Raw genomic sequence first — 16203 nt, 5'->3', positions numbered from 1 at the left:
CTGTGGTCGATGCCTAATTAGAAGCATATATGCATATATCTGTAATTAAGTTCAGACAACTGCCTGATTTGAAATAACTGTCCCCTCCTTTTACAACCCTTTCTCTGCTGAAGACCACTGTTACAAGGTTGTCTGGCAGGGTAGGTGTTAATGCCACTACTGCCAAAAGTGTGATTTCTGAAGCATTGCTCAGACCACAAAGCATGCTGGGAGTCCTCTGGCACCAGATAGGGCTTAGCCGTTGTTGTTCCGAGTTGTTGGCAGGGAGACAACATGTAAATACATCCTTAGTAGGCTTTAAATTGGCTAACAAGCTTTACTGGACAGTGTGTGGTGGATTTATAACTTCCAATCACTACAGTAAAAACTTCAAGTACAAAACACACACACGTAGTAGTATTACATTCAATTTATTTTCAAAATGTAATTCACTAATTTTTATATTTTCTAACTGTGCCAGTTATTTTTATGATTTAATAAAAAATATATTTAAATCTGAGAATTTGTTTCAATGAAAATATCCCAACACTGGGATTCCTAGTGGACTCTTGTCCTCGTTTCTACTGTTTAGCGTTGCTAGTCAGGTTGGGATGAACTTTGAGGCAGAGAGCTTGCAGGTTGCTGACCCTCAGACTAGCACAGGATGAGAATAGTGAGGGAAGTAGATCCAGTCAAATAGTAGAAGGTATACTGGTACAGAATAAGGGCCAGATTTATCAAGTATTGGAGAGTGATAAATTGCACAATGATAACACACCAACCAACCAGCTCCTAACTGCCATGTTACAGGCTGTGTTTGAAAAATGACAGTTAGGAGCTGATTGGTTCGTACTTTATCATTGTGCAATTTATCACTCCCCAAGGTTAGATAAATCTGGGCCTAAGCATTGTATATCAAGCAAATGTTTTTGTTTTTTTTCCAATATATATTTTATTGAGGTTCAAAACAAACATTAATATACAATATAAAAAAGTAAGACATAGCCGTATGCAAAAGAATAAAAGTATGCCGTCAAACATATATGATACAGAGAGGGCATGGTCTTGAATAATACCTCAAATTTTCCATTTTCCATCATAGAATATAGAATTTAGAAAACAGACCATTGTAAAATATAGTAATAAATAGAAGAAACCGATAATAGGTCTGATTCAATAATAAAAATGTAAACATTTAAACATATAAAGGCGTTTACCCTCGTGGGGAATGCTAAACATAAACAGTAAACAAATATAGAGAAGAATACCTGCCAAAGCCAGGGGACCACCAATCCATCCATGGAGAAATCATCAGAACAAGATAAAATATAAAAAACAGAGTTCTAAGAAGAATCAAGGAGGGTATATAGGAAGTCAAAAGGAGAGGGAAGAAAGAAGGAGGAGACAGAGGGTATTAGAAGCTTATGGGAGGGAGATGGGAGGTCTATTATCTAAAAGTTGATAACAGTACCATGTGGTACAATGAAAGCTTTGTTGGATAGCCAATTTTGTGGGAGTGGGCAACCTATGGATAAACCTTCCCCAGCATTGAAACAACGCAGGTGTCAGGACCTCTTTATTAAGAGACGTTTCCGGCCAGTTCATTGTGAATAGGAAAAGTAACCGAGAGGTTGCCACGGGTAGAGTGGAAGGAGTGTCATGAATCCATTGCTGGAGTATGGATTTTCTTCCTACGGCTGAAAGAAGCACTACTAGTTTTTTATCTTGAGAAGGAATGTTTGGTTGATCAAGGAGATGTCCAAAGAGGGTCCAAGAGGCAGTACAATGAAAGCGTATACCTAGATCAGAAGCACCATATGTCTGTAGTTCACTCCAAAATGTTTGTATGTGGGGGCAGTGCCAAAAGCAGTGCATAATATCAGCTATTGATGCAGAACACTTAATGCATTTCGCCGAATCAGAAAAGCCCACTAAATGACTTCTTTTTGGAGATATGTAAGCCCTGTGTAAAATCTTGTATGACATTTCCTGGTAGATACTTGCCGGGATAAGCTTCAGAGATGTAGCAAAACTGTCCACCACAGTTTCAGGGGACATAGAAGGAATTTGAGAGGACCACTTTTGTAGTTGAACCAGGTCAGAAGTGGGTATGATTTCTGTGCATATTCGGGCATAGATGGTCGAGATAGAATTTGTGCCAGAGTGTAAAAGTGTATCTAAAGGGTTAAGAAAGTCCGGCTTATGCAGGTGTGACAGAACAGACTGTAGGTAGTGTGAAGCCTGGAAATAGTAGAATTCATGAAGGGGGCTAATGTTATATTTGTCTACTGCTTCAGCAAAGGTAAGTGGCTTTTTCATAGAGTTGAGAAGATTGTAAACATGTGTAATCCCTACCGAGCACCAGATATTGAAGGGAAAAGAGGCCCGCCCATTTTGAAAATCCAAATTACCGGTAAGAGGGAGAAATAATGAGTGAGAGTAGTGTAGATTTAATGACTTCCTAGACAGTCTCCATGCCTTGATAGTTGATGTCAGAAGTAGATTATCAAGGAGAGGCAATTTCAGATTAGTGTTACTGGCATGTAGGATATAGCTAAGGGATAGGGGGGCACAAAGCTGGGAATCTAATGATGAATTAGTAAAAATGCTTGTGTCCCTAAGCCAGTCCATAGCAAAGCGGAGGAGACATGCCCTATTGTATTGCTCTATGTCCGGCAGATTCAGTCCTCCACTCTGTACTGTCTGAGATAGTTTAAGAAAGCTTATTCTGGGCCGCCTATTGGACCATATGAACTTAGAGATGCATGAGTTGAGGAGGGATAAATCAGATTTTGTGAGCAGGATAGGGAACATCTGGAAGACAGAGAGCAGTTTTGGGAAACTTGCCATTTTAACAAGATTACAGCGACCTAGAAGGTTAAGTGGTAAATAATGCCAGAGACCAAATTCAGTCTGAATTTTAGTGAGGATAGGGTGAACATTGTAGGAGCAGAGGAGGGTGGGATGAGAAGGTAATAAAACACCAAGATAAGTGATGTGAGTAGAAGCCCATCGGAACGGAAAAGGGTGTCCCATCCCAGAGTGGCTTGGCGAAATATGGCTAGAGCCTCCGATATATCATAAATGATGGAAAATCCAGCAAAAGAAGAGAAGCGTGCTATAGCGTCATGGAGCGCTAGAACAGACTGCTTAGGGTTAGCAGTGAGAAGGAGAATGTCATCAGCAAAATGCTATGATTTTCACTTCTTTAGTGCCTATTTTTATACCCTGAAAATCCTTGCCTAGTCCCCTTTCCAAGAATAAAGGTGGTTGAGGAGATATTATTAACTATCACCTGCGCAGTAGGGTTGGTATAGAGGGAGTTAACAAGGCCACAGAATTTCTCCCCAAAATGTTGATGGTGTAAAACTCTATCAAGGTGAGGCCAGGCAATCTTATCAAAGGCCTTTTCAGCGTCAAGGTTAATGAAAAACAAAAGGATTGGAAACCGCACTGGTGTAGTAAGTGTATGTGTGAAATGATAAACTATCTGTAATTAGCTGATAATAGAATTCAAGGTATAAATCCTCATTCAGGGAAGCAGACACTTAAGGTAATACACTCCTTATTTTTATGTGTCAAAAAGACTGCCCATCAGCGGTGCTCCCACGAGTCAAAAATATATTGTAAACACAGAAACAAGAGAAGAAAGGAGACTCTTTTTGGGAAGCACTCTTATACAGATAATAATGTATGGCTGATTGCCACAATAACTAACTAAAATTCAATACTTTAATGATTTTCGTTAAAAAAATTAATTACTGAGGAGTTCAATAAGCGCCAATATCTGTTTAAATAGTGACATTGCGAAAATATGAAGAAAATATTTGTAATTAATAAGGTACAAATACCTAATGTAAGCCGAGATGGGTAGCTTTGTGATTTTGTGAAATAAAAAACACCAGCTATGGGACAACCTGTGGTCAAAAATATGTTTATTCAATATATATATATATGACCATCATTTGAAGACTGCTGTATATCCCAACTGGGAATTGAATCCTAGCAGGTAGTTAAATCATAGGTCATGACCGATAAGTGAATCAATGCTCTATTCCAGTGACAGAAAGGGTAGCAAATACTTGCAGTACCAGGGTGTTCCTTGGTGGTCTCCCAGCCAAGTACTTGAACCGGCCCTCCACTGCTTGGCTTCCAAGATCAGATGAGATTGGGCATCTCCAGTGGGGTATGACCGCAGACCTTATGCTTACCCTTGTCACACTGTGTCCTTAATTGGGCACAGGTAAGAGCCAATTTGTGATATTGTGTAGACCACAGGTGTCTAAGTAGCTGATGAAAAAGAATAAGGAGTTATTTCTCAAGGATATAAACAAAGACACAAAAATCAGATACCCATCTAGATATTTACGGTAGAGGTGGTCGCAAATACAAGTAGAAAAACACACCTATTCTGCACAGATAATTAAGAATGTCTATAACGTCTACTTCTAGATTAAGCAGTAAAGGAGGCCTCCAAATTTGGACTCCAAGACCTCAAAATAGATGTATCCCACATATACTCAGGATTATGCAGTAAGGTATATCAAATTAGTGATATTCCAGCTCCAATGCCCCACCATAATTAACCTTCAAGCAGCGGGGAAACAGCACAACAGAATTTATGCCACATATATCATCAATTGAGTGTTTTTTAGAAGAGCACGGAATTCTGCATAACACACATTAAGAATATATTCATGTGTTTGATAGAATCCTAAATTGGATGCATCACACAAACACTAATGGATTATGCAGTGGGATATATCTTGAACAGTAATATCTCTGACTCTAATGCCCCACCATGAATCACCTTCAGGTAGCGGGGGAACAACACGAACAGTAAGTGTACCATATATATAATCAATTGGGTGTTTTCAAAAAAAGAGAGCATGGATTTGTGCATTACATGTAGAAAAAACATTCATGTATTTAATAAGCTCCAAGAATGGTCGATGCCTCTGCATCTATGATTTTGGTAGCTAATGAGCATTTATTGACTTACTGTTGTTTTTTTATCTGTTGCTCATGCAAATAATGAGGTATTCTCTGTGCCTTCTGGGTATGAATTTATCATGCACAGAGAAAAGAAGAAAAAGTGCTTGAGTCAGAATATTACCTAATCCGGTTATGCAATAGTTTTGTGGTGTCCTACTTGTATAAAGAAGAAATTAAGGGAGAACCTTGTGGAAGGTGCTGGCCGCGTCTGCCCGCGTGTTGCCTGCTGCTGTACTCCGGCCGCACTGTTCTTCCTGTTAGGCTGGTTCCCGTAGCGACGAACTCTGCCGTGGTCGGCTAGTTGCGGTCACGTGTGCGCATCACGTGACCGTGAGGTTATTGCCTCTCTTACCTTCTGCCTGACGTACGTTTCGCAATATTGCTTGGTCACAGGGCGTCCTGTGACCAAGCAATATTGCGAAACGTACGTCAGGCAGAAGGTAAGAGAGGCAATAACCTCACGGTCACGTGATGCGCACACGTGACCGCAACTAGCCGACCACGGCAGAGTTCGTCGCTACGGGAACCAGCCTAACAGGAAGAACAGTGCGGCCGGAGTACAGCAGCAGGCAACACGCGGGCAGACGCGGCCAGCACCTTCCACAAGGTTCTCCCTTAATTTCTTCTTTATACAAGTAGGACACCACAAAACTATTGCATAACCGGATTAGGTAATATTCTGACTCAAGCACTTTTTCTTCTTTTCTCTGTGCATGATAAATTCATACCCAGAAGGCACAGAGAATACCTCATTATTTGCATGAGCAACAGATAAAAAAACAACAGTAAGTCAATAAATGCTCATTAGCTACCAAAATCATAGATGCAGAGGCATCGACCATTCTTGGAGCTTATTAAATACATGAATGTTTTTTCTACATGTAATGCACAAATCCATGCTCTCTTTTTTTGAAAACACCCAATTGATTATATATATGGTACACTTACTGTTCGTGTTGTTCCCCCGCTACCTGAAGGTGATTCATGGTGGGGCATTAGAGTCAGAGATATTACTGTTCAAGATATATCCCACTGCATAATCCATTAGTGTTTGTGTGATGCATCCAATTTAGGATTCTATCAAACACATGAATATATTCTTAATGTGTGTTATGCAGAATTCCGTGCTCTTCTAAAAAACACTCAATTGATGATATATGTGGCATAAATTCTGTTGTGCTGTTTCCCCGCTGCTTGAAGGTTAATTATGGTGGGGCATTGGAGCTGGAATATCACTAATTTGATATACCTTACTGCATAATCCTGAGTATATGTGGGATACATCTATTTTGAGGTCTTGGAGTCCAAATTTGGAGGCCTCCTTTACTGCTTAATCTAGAAGTAGACGTTATAGACATTCTTAATTATCTGTGCAGAATAGGTGTGTTTTTCTACTTGTATTTGCGACCACCTCTACCGTAAATATCTAGATGGGTATCTGATTTTTGTGTCTTTGTTTATATCCTTGAGAAATAACTCCTTATTCTTTTTCATCAGCTACTTAGACACCTGTGGTCTACACAATATCACAAATTGGCTCTTACCTGTGCCCAATTAAGGACACAGTGTGACAAGGGTAAGCATAAGGTCTGCGGTCATACCCCACTGGAGATGCCCAATCTCATCTGATCTTGGAAGCCAAGCAGTGGAGGGCCGGTTCAAGTACTTGGCTGGGAGACCACCAAGGAACACCCTGGTACTGCAAGTATTTGCTACCCTTTCTGTCACTGGAATAGAGCATTGATTCACTTATCGGTCATGACCTATGATTTAACTACCTGCTAGGATTCAATTCCCAGTTGGGATATACAGCAGTCTTCAAATGATGGTCATATATATATATATTGAATAAACATATTTTTGACCACAGGTTGTCCCATAGCTGGTGTTTTTTATTTCACAAAATCACAAAGCTACCCATCTCGGCTTACATTAGGTATTTGTACCTTATTAATTACAAATATTTTCTTCATATTTTCGCAATGTCACTATTTAAACAGATATTGGCGCTTATTGAACTCCTCAGTAATTAATTTTTTTAACGAAAATCATTAAAGTATTGAATTTTAGTTAGTTATTGTGGCAATCAGCCATACATTATTATCTGTATAAGAGTGCTTCCCAAAAAGAGTCTCCTTTCTTCTCTTGTTTCTGTGTTTAGCGTCAAGGTTAATCAAGGTGTTATTTACAATGTTTTGAGTGTGAGAGTGGGTGATAGCAGCCAGAGCAGTCCTGATACCTTGCACCGACTGCCTATGTTTAATAAAGTCCAACTGCGCAGGTGATATAATACGCAAGAGACACAACTGAAGGCGATTAGCCATTAGTTTAGTCAGAACCTTAAATTCCTGATTAAGGAAGGAAATTGGCCTATAAGAGCTAGTTAAGGAAGGGTCTTTACCAGGCTTCGCTATAACAATTATTATAGCTTCATTAAACCTAATTGGGGTGTGTTTGGAGGTGAGGATATGATTGTAGAGGGATGTAAGAGCGGGAGCTAAGTCATCTCTAAGCATTTTATAGAATTCCGAGCCAAAGCAACCTGGGCCGGGGCTCTTATTATTCGGCAGGCTTTTAATATTGTCAATAACTTCCTCAGCTGTGATTGGGCTCCCCAGGAGGTTTCTCTCCTCTTTGGAGAGGATGGGGAGATTAACCTCCTCAAGAAAGGAGCGGTTAACATCAATATCATCAGGGCCTTTAGCATATAGGGAGTGATAGAAGCGCATGAATTAGGTAATAGTGTCGGGGTCTGAGACCATTTTCCCTGAAACATTAATGGCGTTGACCCACGTACGGGACTTGGAACCTTTAATCAAATTGGCCAACAGTTTGCCCGATTTGTTGCCCCATCTATGAAACCTATTCTGCTGGTAATCATAAGATAGTTGGGCTCGTTCAGTGAGGAAAGTATCGTAAGTGAGTTTAGCTGAAAGATAAGCGTCTTTGTGAGTAGGGGTGTCGTGTTGTTTATATCGCCGATAAGAGGAGGTAAGCGTCACACTCAGTGTCTGTAATTGTGAGGAAAATGTTTTCCTTTTGGAGTGAGTGTAAGACATAACTTGTCCCCTGAGGACCGCCTTAGCAGCACCCCAAAATAGTGGTATATCTAGACTCTGGTCGCTATTATCTAAAGTATAATTAAGCCAGGACTGTTTGAGGTGAAGAAGGAAATCAGTGGAGTGACGTAGGTATGCGGGGAAGCGCCAGCATGGGGAAAAGCGACGAGGCAAAATTAATTGAATATGTAAATATATTGGGGCATGGTCAGAAATGATGATGTCAGCAATTGAGGTGAGGGTAACCTTGAGAAGAAGGTGGGTAGAAGTAAAGATGTAGTCAATTCGGGAGTGAGATGAGTGGGGTTGAGAATAGAAAGAGAAGTCTTTCTGGGTAGGGTGAAATATGCGCCATGGGTCAAGTAGGTCTAATTGTGTACAGAAGGAGGGCAATAGATGGCAAAGAGGAGTAGCAATCCGAGTACTTACTCTGGATCTGTCCATGGATGGGTCGACCTTCAAATTGAAATCCACGCCTACAATCAGATTTTGGCCGCCCCAGGTGAGGAGCGTCGTTAAAAGAGCTGCAAAAAAAGAATCAGGGGAAACATTGGGTGCATATAGGTTAAGAAGGGTATATACAGTATTGTCGATATATACATCTAGCAGTATAAATCTTCCTTCAGGGTCAAGAAACCTTCTAATTATAGAGTATTGTAAATTGGTGTTGATTAGGATAGCTACCCCTCTAGACTTAGAGTGGTATGGGGCTGAAATACAGTCCCCAATCCAAGGGGCACGTAAGAAATTTCTAGGGTCCTCCAGCCAATGCGTCTCCTGAAGAAACGCAATATGGGGGGCCATGCGTTTCAAGTGAGATGTCACTTTCTTTCTTTTAACTGGGTGGTTAAGTCCCTCTACGTTCCAGGATACAATACATAGTAAATTATCACGTAAATCTCCGTCTACATGGGGTTGTGGGGAGGCAATAGAGGCCATACTAGCCTACACCCACAGTTGAAAACATTAAAGTAGATATGGATAAGGTGAGATAGGGCCTCTCCCCGTCCCAGTGAGCGGGGGGAGGACACCCCAGGAGAGGAAGCGGGCACCGGCCTAGGCAGACACAACTTAATAAACATAAAAACAGTACCAAAAACAACAAAAACAGTAAATAATTAGGAAATAAACTAGGAGTGTGCATAGGTTATACACATAATACTCTGCATGTGAGACCCAATTGTAGACTCTGAATAGTAATGAACTACAAGCAAGTGAGGTTAGTCAACAGTTAAGCGTCAGGTTGAGAGAAATGCAGCTTTGCCTCTTCGGGATCATCAAAGATTAGCGGTTTGCCATCCTCAAAGACTCGGAGGCGGGCTGGGTAGAGTAGTGAGAACTTAACCTTAGTATCAAAGATGGGCGCAAATTTGCAGAATGGGGCAAATTCTCTGCGTTTGGTGACCACGAGGGCAGAGAAGTCCTGAAAGATGAGGAGGCGGTCGCCTTTATAAGATAAGCTGGCGGTCTTGCGGTAAATGGTCAAGGAGTTTCATCTTATCCGCATAGTTCAGGACTCTCATTATAACAAGGCGAGGACGTCCAGTAGAATTTTTTCGTTCGGGCCCGATCCTATGGGCTCTCTCAATAACAAGTGGGACTCCCTTTAGATCCATGGCTAAATGCTCTGGGATGCTTGATGAGAGGAGATCCATAAGCGCGTAGCCTTTAATCGATACTGGAATGCCTATGACCCTGAGGTTGTTACGCAGGCTGCGATTTTTGAGGTCGTTGATCTTCTCTGAGAGGCCGGAGAGCTCTAGTTGTTTGGCTTGTATAGTACGCTGAGCCATTGTTAGGTCGTCTTCTAGAGATGATATCCTCTGCTCCGCTTCATCCAGGTGGTTTGAGTGCTGGTTGAGCTGGGTCGAAGTGGATGCGATGGCTTCCTTGATACCAGACAGTTTTTCATCCAAAAGGGGCCCCAAAACAGCCACCAAATCTTTATGCTTAATTTTCGGTTGTTTAACAGGTGGTCTGGATTTGCGTGAGCGTTGGGAGGTAGAGCGCGATGTCGAGTGATCCGAGTCAGAGGAGTTGCCACAGGGAGTGTCGTCCGGAGATGGCAGTGTAGCTCCTGCAGACGTCATTGACATAGGTATTAGGAATTTTTCCATGCAGAGGTGTCGAAGAAGTGGGACGACAGCAGCAGGAGTACGCGGAGAATATGAGGTGTTGAGAGTGTAACGGGTCTCACATATGAAGCATGCAGCCTTAAAGTCGTCACATCTTGATCAGTACATTATAGGGTGCGGTAGGATATAAAGCAGTCCCGTAGACAGGGGGAAATGAAAAAGTCACGGAGTACTTACATTTAGCCACAATGAGTTATAAGCAGAAAGAGACAGTTAGTGTAAAAGATAAGTGACAGAATAATTCCACCTGCGAAGCTGGGTTATACCACTGATATAAAAGTCCAGCACATAGATTACAAAAGGTGATTAGAGAGTAAAATACAAAACCCAATGGGTACACTGAAGAGGGGCGATCCCCTGGGAGACAGAGCTCGCCAGCCAGCAGAGTGGGACAGTGATAAGGATTTTGTCAGCAGTGAAAATCTGTACAGGACAGATATGAGAGTCTCAGCAGTAGCCGTGTTGTTATGTCAATAGCTAGGCAGGAGAGAGGAGCAGGTTCCAGACATTTATGAGTAGTTGCCCTGCAGACCCCAGGTTGGGGTGAGTGTCATGCAGCCTAAGATGTGGTCTCTTTTGGACCTCCGCGTCGGTATGGTATCCGCAGCGGGGATGGTGTGGAAATTAAGGCCGCTGCTTCAGGTATGACAGGCGGGTGCATGCAGTCCCTGGTCACCGGGGGTAGCGGTCAGGTCACAGAGAGGTAGGGGAGGACATGTTACCAGACTCTCAATGTGCTGTGTGATGATCAGTGCAGGTGTCCTTTTGGAGTGAGTGTAAGACATAACTTGTCCCCTGAGGACCGCCTTAGCAGCACCCCAAAATAGTGGTATATCTAGACTCTGGTCGCTATTATCTAAAGTATAATTAAGCCAGGACTGTTTGAGGTGAAGAAGGAAATCAGTGGAGTGACGTAGGTATGCGGGGAAGCGCCAGCATGGGGAAAAGCGACGAGGCAAAATTAATTGAATATGTTAATATATTGGGGCATGGTCAGAAATGATGATGTCAGCAATTGAGGTGAGGGTAACCTTGAGAAGAAGGTGGGTAGAAGTAAAGATGTAGTCAATTCGGGAGTGAGATGAGTGGGGTTGAGAATAGAAAGAGAAGTCTTTCTGGGTAGGGTGAAATATGCGCCATGGGTCAAGTAGGTCTAATTGTGTACAGAAGGAGGGCAATAGATGGCAAAGAGGAGTAGCAGTCCGAGTACTTACTCTGGATCTGTCCATGGATGGGTCGACCTTCAAATTGAAATCCACGCCTACAATCAGATTTTGGCCGCCCCAGGTGAGGAGCGTCGTTAAAAGAGCTGCAAAAAAAGAATCAGGGGAAACATTGGGTGCATATAGGTTAAGAAGGGTATATACAGTATTGTCGATATATACATCTAGCAGTATAAATCTTCCTTCAGGGTCAAGAAACCTTCTAATTATAGAGTATTGTAAATTGGTGTTGATTAGGATAGCTACCCCTCTAGACTTAGAGTGGTATGGGGCTGAAATACAGTCCCCAATCCAAGGGGCACGTAAGAAATTTCTAGGGTCCTCCAGCCAATGCGTCTCTTGAAGAAACGCAATATGGGGGGCCATGCGTTTCAAGTGAGATGTCACTTTCTTTCTTTTAACTGGGTGGTTAAGTCCCTCTACGTTCCAGGATACAATACATAGTAAATTATCACGTAAATCTCCGTCTACATGGGGTTGTGGGGAGGCAATAGAGGCCATACTAGCCTACACCCACAGTTGAAAACATTAAAGTAGATATGGATAAGGTGAGATAGGGCCTCTCCCCGTCCTAGTGAGCGGGGGGAGGACACCCCAGGAGAGGAAGCGGGCACCGGCCTAGGCAGACACAACTTAATAAACATAAAAACAGTACCAAAAACAACAAAAACAGTAAATAATTAGGAAATAAACTAGGAGTGTGCATAGGTTATACACATAATACTCTGCATGTGAGACCCAATTGTAGACTCGGAATAGTAATGAACTACAAGCAAGTGAGGTTAGTCAACAGTTAAGCGTCAGGTTGAGAGAAATGCAGCTTTGCCTCTTCGGGATCATCAAAGATTAGCAGTTTGCCATCCTCAAAGACTCGGAGGCGGGCTGGGTAGAGTAGTGAGAACTTAACCTTAGTATCAAAGATGGGCGCAAATTTGCAGAATGGGGCAAATTCTCTGCGTTTGGTGACCACGAGGGCAGAGAAGTCCTGAAAGATGAGGAGGCGGTCGCCTTTATAAGATAAGCTGGCGGTCTTGCGGTAAATGGTCAAGGAGTTTCATCTTATCCGCATAGTTCAGGACTCTCATTATAACAAGGCGAGGACGTCCAGTCGAATTTTTTCATTCGGGCCCGATCCTATGGGCTCTCTCAATAACAAGTGGGACTCCCTTTAGATCCATGGCTAAATGCTCTGGGATGCCTGATGAGAGGAGATCCATAAGCGCGTAGCCTTTAATCGATACTGGAATGCCTATGACCCTGAGGTTGTTACGCAGGCTGCGATTTTTGAGGTCGTTGATCTTCTCTGAGAGGCCGGAGAGCTCTAGTTGTTTGGCTTGTATAGTACGCTGAGCCATTGTTAGGTCGTCTTCTAGAGATGATATCCTCTGCTCCGCTTCATCCAGGTGGTTTGAGTGCTGGTTGAGCTGGGTCGAAGTGGATGCGATGGCTTCCTTGATACCAGACAGTTTTTCATCCAAAAGGGGCCCCAAAACAGCCACCAAATCTTTATGCTTAATTTTCGGTTGTTTAACAGGTGGTCTGGAATTGCGTGAGCGTTGGGAGGTAGAGCGCGATGTCGAGTGATCCGAGTCAGAGGAGTTGCCACAGGGAGTGTCGTCCGGAGATGGCAGTGTAGCTCCTGCAGACATCATTGACATAGGTATTAGGAATTTTTCCATGCAGAGGTGTCGAAGAAGTGGGACGACAGCAGCACGAGTATGCGGAGAATATGAGGTGTTGAGAGTGTAACGGGTCTCACATATGAAGCATGCAGCCTTAAAGTCGTCATATCTTGTTCAGTACATTATAGGGTGCGGTAGGATATAAAGCAGTCCCGCGGACAGGGGGGAATGAAAAAGTCACGGAGTACTTACATTTAGCCACAATGAGTTATAAGCAGAAAGAGACAGTTAGTGTAAAAGATAAGTGACAGAATAATTCCACCTGCGAAGCTGGGTTATACCACTGATATAAAAGTCCAGCACATAGATTACAAAAGGTGATTAGAAAGTAAAATACAAAACCCAATGGGTACACTGAAGAGGGGCGATCCCCTGGGAGACAGAGCTCGCCAGCCGGCAGAGTGGGACAGTGATAAGGATTTTGTCAGCAGTGAAAATCTGTACAGGACAGATATGAGAGTCTCAGCAGTAGCCGTGTTGTTATGTCAATAGCTAGGCAGGAGAGAGGAGCAGGTTCCAGACATTTATGAGTAGTTGCCCTGCAGACCCCAGGTTGGGGTGAGTGTCATGCAGCCTAAGATGTGGTCTCTTTTGGACCTCCGCGTCGGTATGGTATCCGCAGCGGGGATGGTGTGGAAATTAAGGCCGCTGCTTCAGGTATGACAGGCGGGTGCATGCAGTCCCTGGTCACCGGGGGTAGCGGTCAGGTCACAGAGAGGTAGGGGAGGACATGTTACCAGACTCTCAATGTGCTGTGTGATGATCAGTGCAGGTGTCCTTCCTCCAGGTATCAGCCTCCCAGATAGCAGCCTGCAGCAGCAGAAGCAAGATGGACACCTGACAGTGTAAGCTTCCAGTGAGGTAGCCCCCAACACTTCCAGCCGAGTTTCAGTTCCAAGGCAGTCGGCTGCGGGCTACACAAGGCCCTCCGCGGGTGGTATCCAAGCCGGAGTGTGCAGGAGGAAGTGAGGCAAGCCCGTTCGCCACCGTCACGGAGCATCAGGAGGTCCGGCAGGCTGACGCCAAAATTGAGGCCACGGCTTCAGGGTGAGATGTAGGCCGCAACCCGCGGGAGCATCCACGGCGCTTCCCGGTTCCGCGGCGCTGTCCTGTCAGTGGGAGGGGGTAGGGGAAGGTGTAGGAAAGGAGATTGGGGTGTAGGGCTGGATCAGAGCAGGCCAGGAGGGTAATTTTGGTGGTGTTGAAGCAGGAGCTAAGGGAAGCTGCGACTGCTCTCCTCCGGTGCTAGGCCATGCCCCCTATCAAGCGAATGTTAATGCACAAATGATTCTGCAGTATTGCTGAAGCAGTGAAAGGCAATGCACAGGAGATGTTGCAGGAATTCTGGAGCAGTGGAGATATTGCAGGTCTGCTAGATTAGTACAAGAGTTAAAGAACAGGTGTAGCTGAAGGACTGCAGGAGCAATATACTGGTGCTCTTAAAGCCAAGAAATGATGATTGCATAGGAGGGCAAGAGACTTCCGGGAGGATTCCAGTGGAAGTCACAGGAACACTGGGATACAATGATACCAGGAATAGGAGCCGGAGATCTGACTAAGTAGGTTACATGAAGTCCAAGCACTGAGGAAGTGTACAGAAGTAGTTTGAAAAGCCCACCTCAGGAGGTCTAACTCAGAATTGGCTGACAGCACTCAGGTGCTCACAGATCCAGGGACCTGACAGGACATTTGTTGTGGAGAAGAAAATCCAAGATGGTGGCCCCATGTATTGGTGCCTTCATGTGAGACTCTGAAACTGCCACTGGCAGATGATGGTAGGAAAGAGCTGGAGTGTGGTGGACACTGCGGTGGGAAGAAGACCGAACACAGTAAGATATAGCTGCAGTCCAGCAGTTTGGGACAGGAAAATTATCTATAAATAAAGATGGTGCAACAGGGCGCACACTAAGAAAGAGGCTTATGTCAGGCATAGTTGATTCAGAGATGGCCGGAAGTTCAATGTCTCATGCAAACAGCATTAGTTTTCCATCCGATCTCTAGGAGGTGCATGCAGGAGACATCTCAGTAGAAGAAACGCCTCCTGCATGTAACTGCAACCGACATCGCAAGCTGGGATACAACATCACGACCATCATTTGCAATGTTCCACACAGCCGGCCAGCTGAGTAAGCCTCAGCTTGCCCACCTGGCCAACGGATACGGGAACTGCGAGGCCAGGAATTCTACGTGGTGACACACAAACCCTTAGCTCTCCCCTCCTAGATAACAAGGGCGACGCGCCCCTGTTTCTAGAAATGCAGCCCTCTCTCTGCCCCGTCCCCACCCTATCAATACCGCTGCCTGTCAATCAGGCAGTGGCAGAGGGGAATTGCGTACAGCAGCGCAAGGCTCATTCTGCACAGTCATCTATATCATCTTGACTTACACCAGGTCCTATACAATGTAGCTAGAGTAGATGGCACTGGAGCAACCTAATATAATAGAATTCACTCAAAGATTCAGATGCCTTGAAAAATAAGTCAATTCTTATATTTATTAAATATAATCCTAACAATCAAATATTATAAACCACATAGATGATAAGATCGATACATAAAATAAACATAAAAGTGGCAATGTAATAAAAAGTGTAATCAGATTGCAATACTGTTAAAAAATGTTCCTCAAAGCCAAACATACTTTATAAGGTCTGTACATAAAAGGTTCATAGAACAAGACAATTGCAAACAGTCAGAACTGACTTTTTTTGTTTTTGTCTATTCTAATGAATTCATATTAGGTTACTACAGCGCCATCTCCCCTAGCTGCGTTGTATTAGGCCTTTTATTTGTAAACTGACACCAAGTTGGGATCCGTCAAGACTTAGGTCGACAGTGTCTAGGTCGACCACTATTGGTCGACAGTAAGTAGGTTGACATGGTTTCTAGGTCGAAAGGGACTCTGGATCGACATGTACTAGGTCGACATGATAAAAGGTCGACGTGAGTTTTTAAAAAAAAAAATTTGTTTACTTTTTCATACTTAGCGATCCACGTGGACTACAATCGGGAATGGCAACCTGTGCCGAGCGCAGTGAGGCACCGTGCCTGAAGCACGGCGGGCGAAGTGAGCCATTCAAGGGTATACGGTGCACTAATTGGGGTTCCCCGTCACTCTACAAAGAAAACGA

General features: G+C 43.6%; 2 pseudogenes; one reads left to right on the top strand and one right to left on the bottom strand.

Moving 5' to 3' along the window:
- Window positions 1–4058: 4058 nt before the first annotated feature.
- On the bottom strand, window positions 4059–4179 carry LOC134947276 (5S ribosomal RNA; annotated as a pseudogene).
- A 2382-nt stretch (window positions 4180–6561) lies between these two features.
- Window positions 6562–6682, top strand: LOC134947265 (5S ribosomal RNA; annotated as a pseudogene).
- Window positions 6683–16203: the final 9521 nt, after the last annotated feature.

This window comes from Pseudophryne corroboree, chromosome 1 (genome assembly GCF_028390025.1).
Source record: "Pseudophryne corroboree isolate aPseCor3 chromosome 1, aPseCor3.hap2, whole genome shotgun sequence".
Classification (NCBI taxonomy): domain Eukaryota; kingdom Metazoa; phylum Chordata; class Amphibia; order Anura; family Myobatrachidae; genus Pseudophryne; species Pseudophryne corroboree.
The sequence above is the reverse complement of the archived record's forward strand: the minus strand, read 5'-3'. Positions and strand labels throughout refer to the sequence as shown.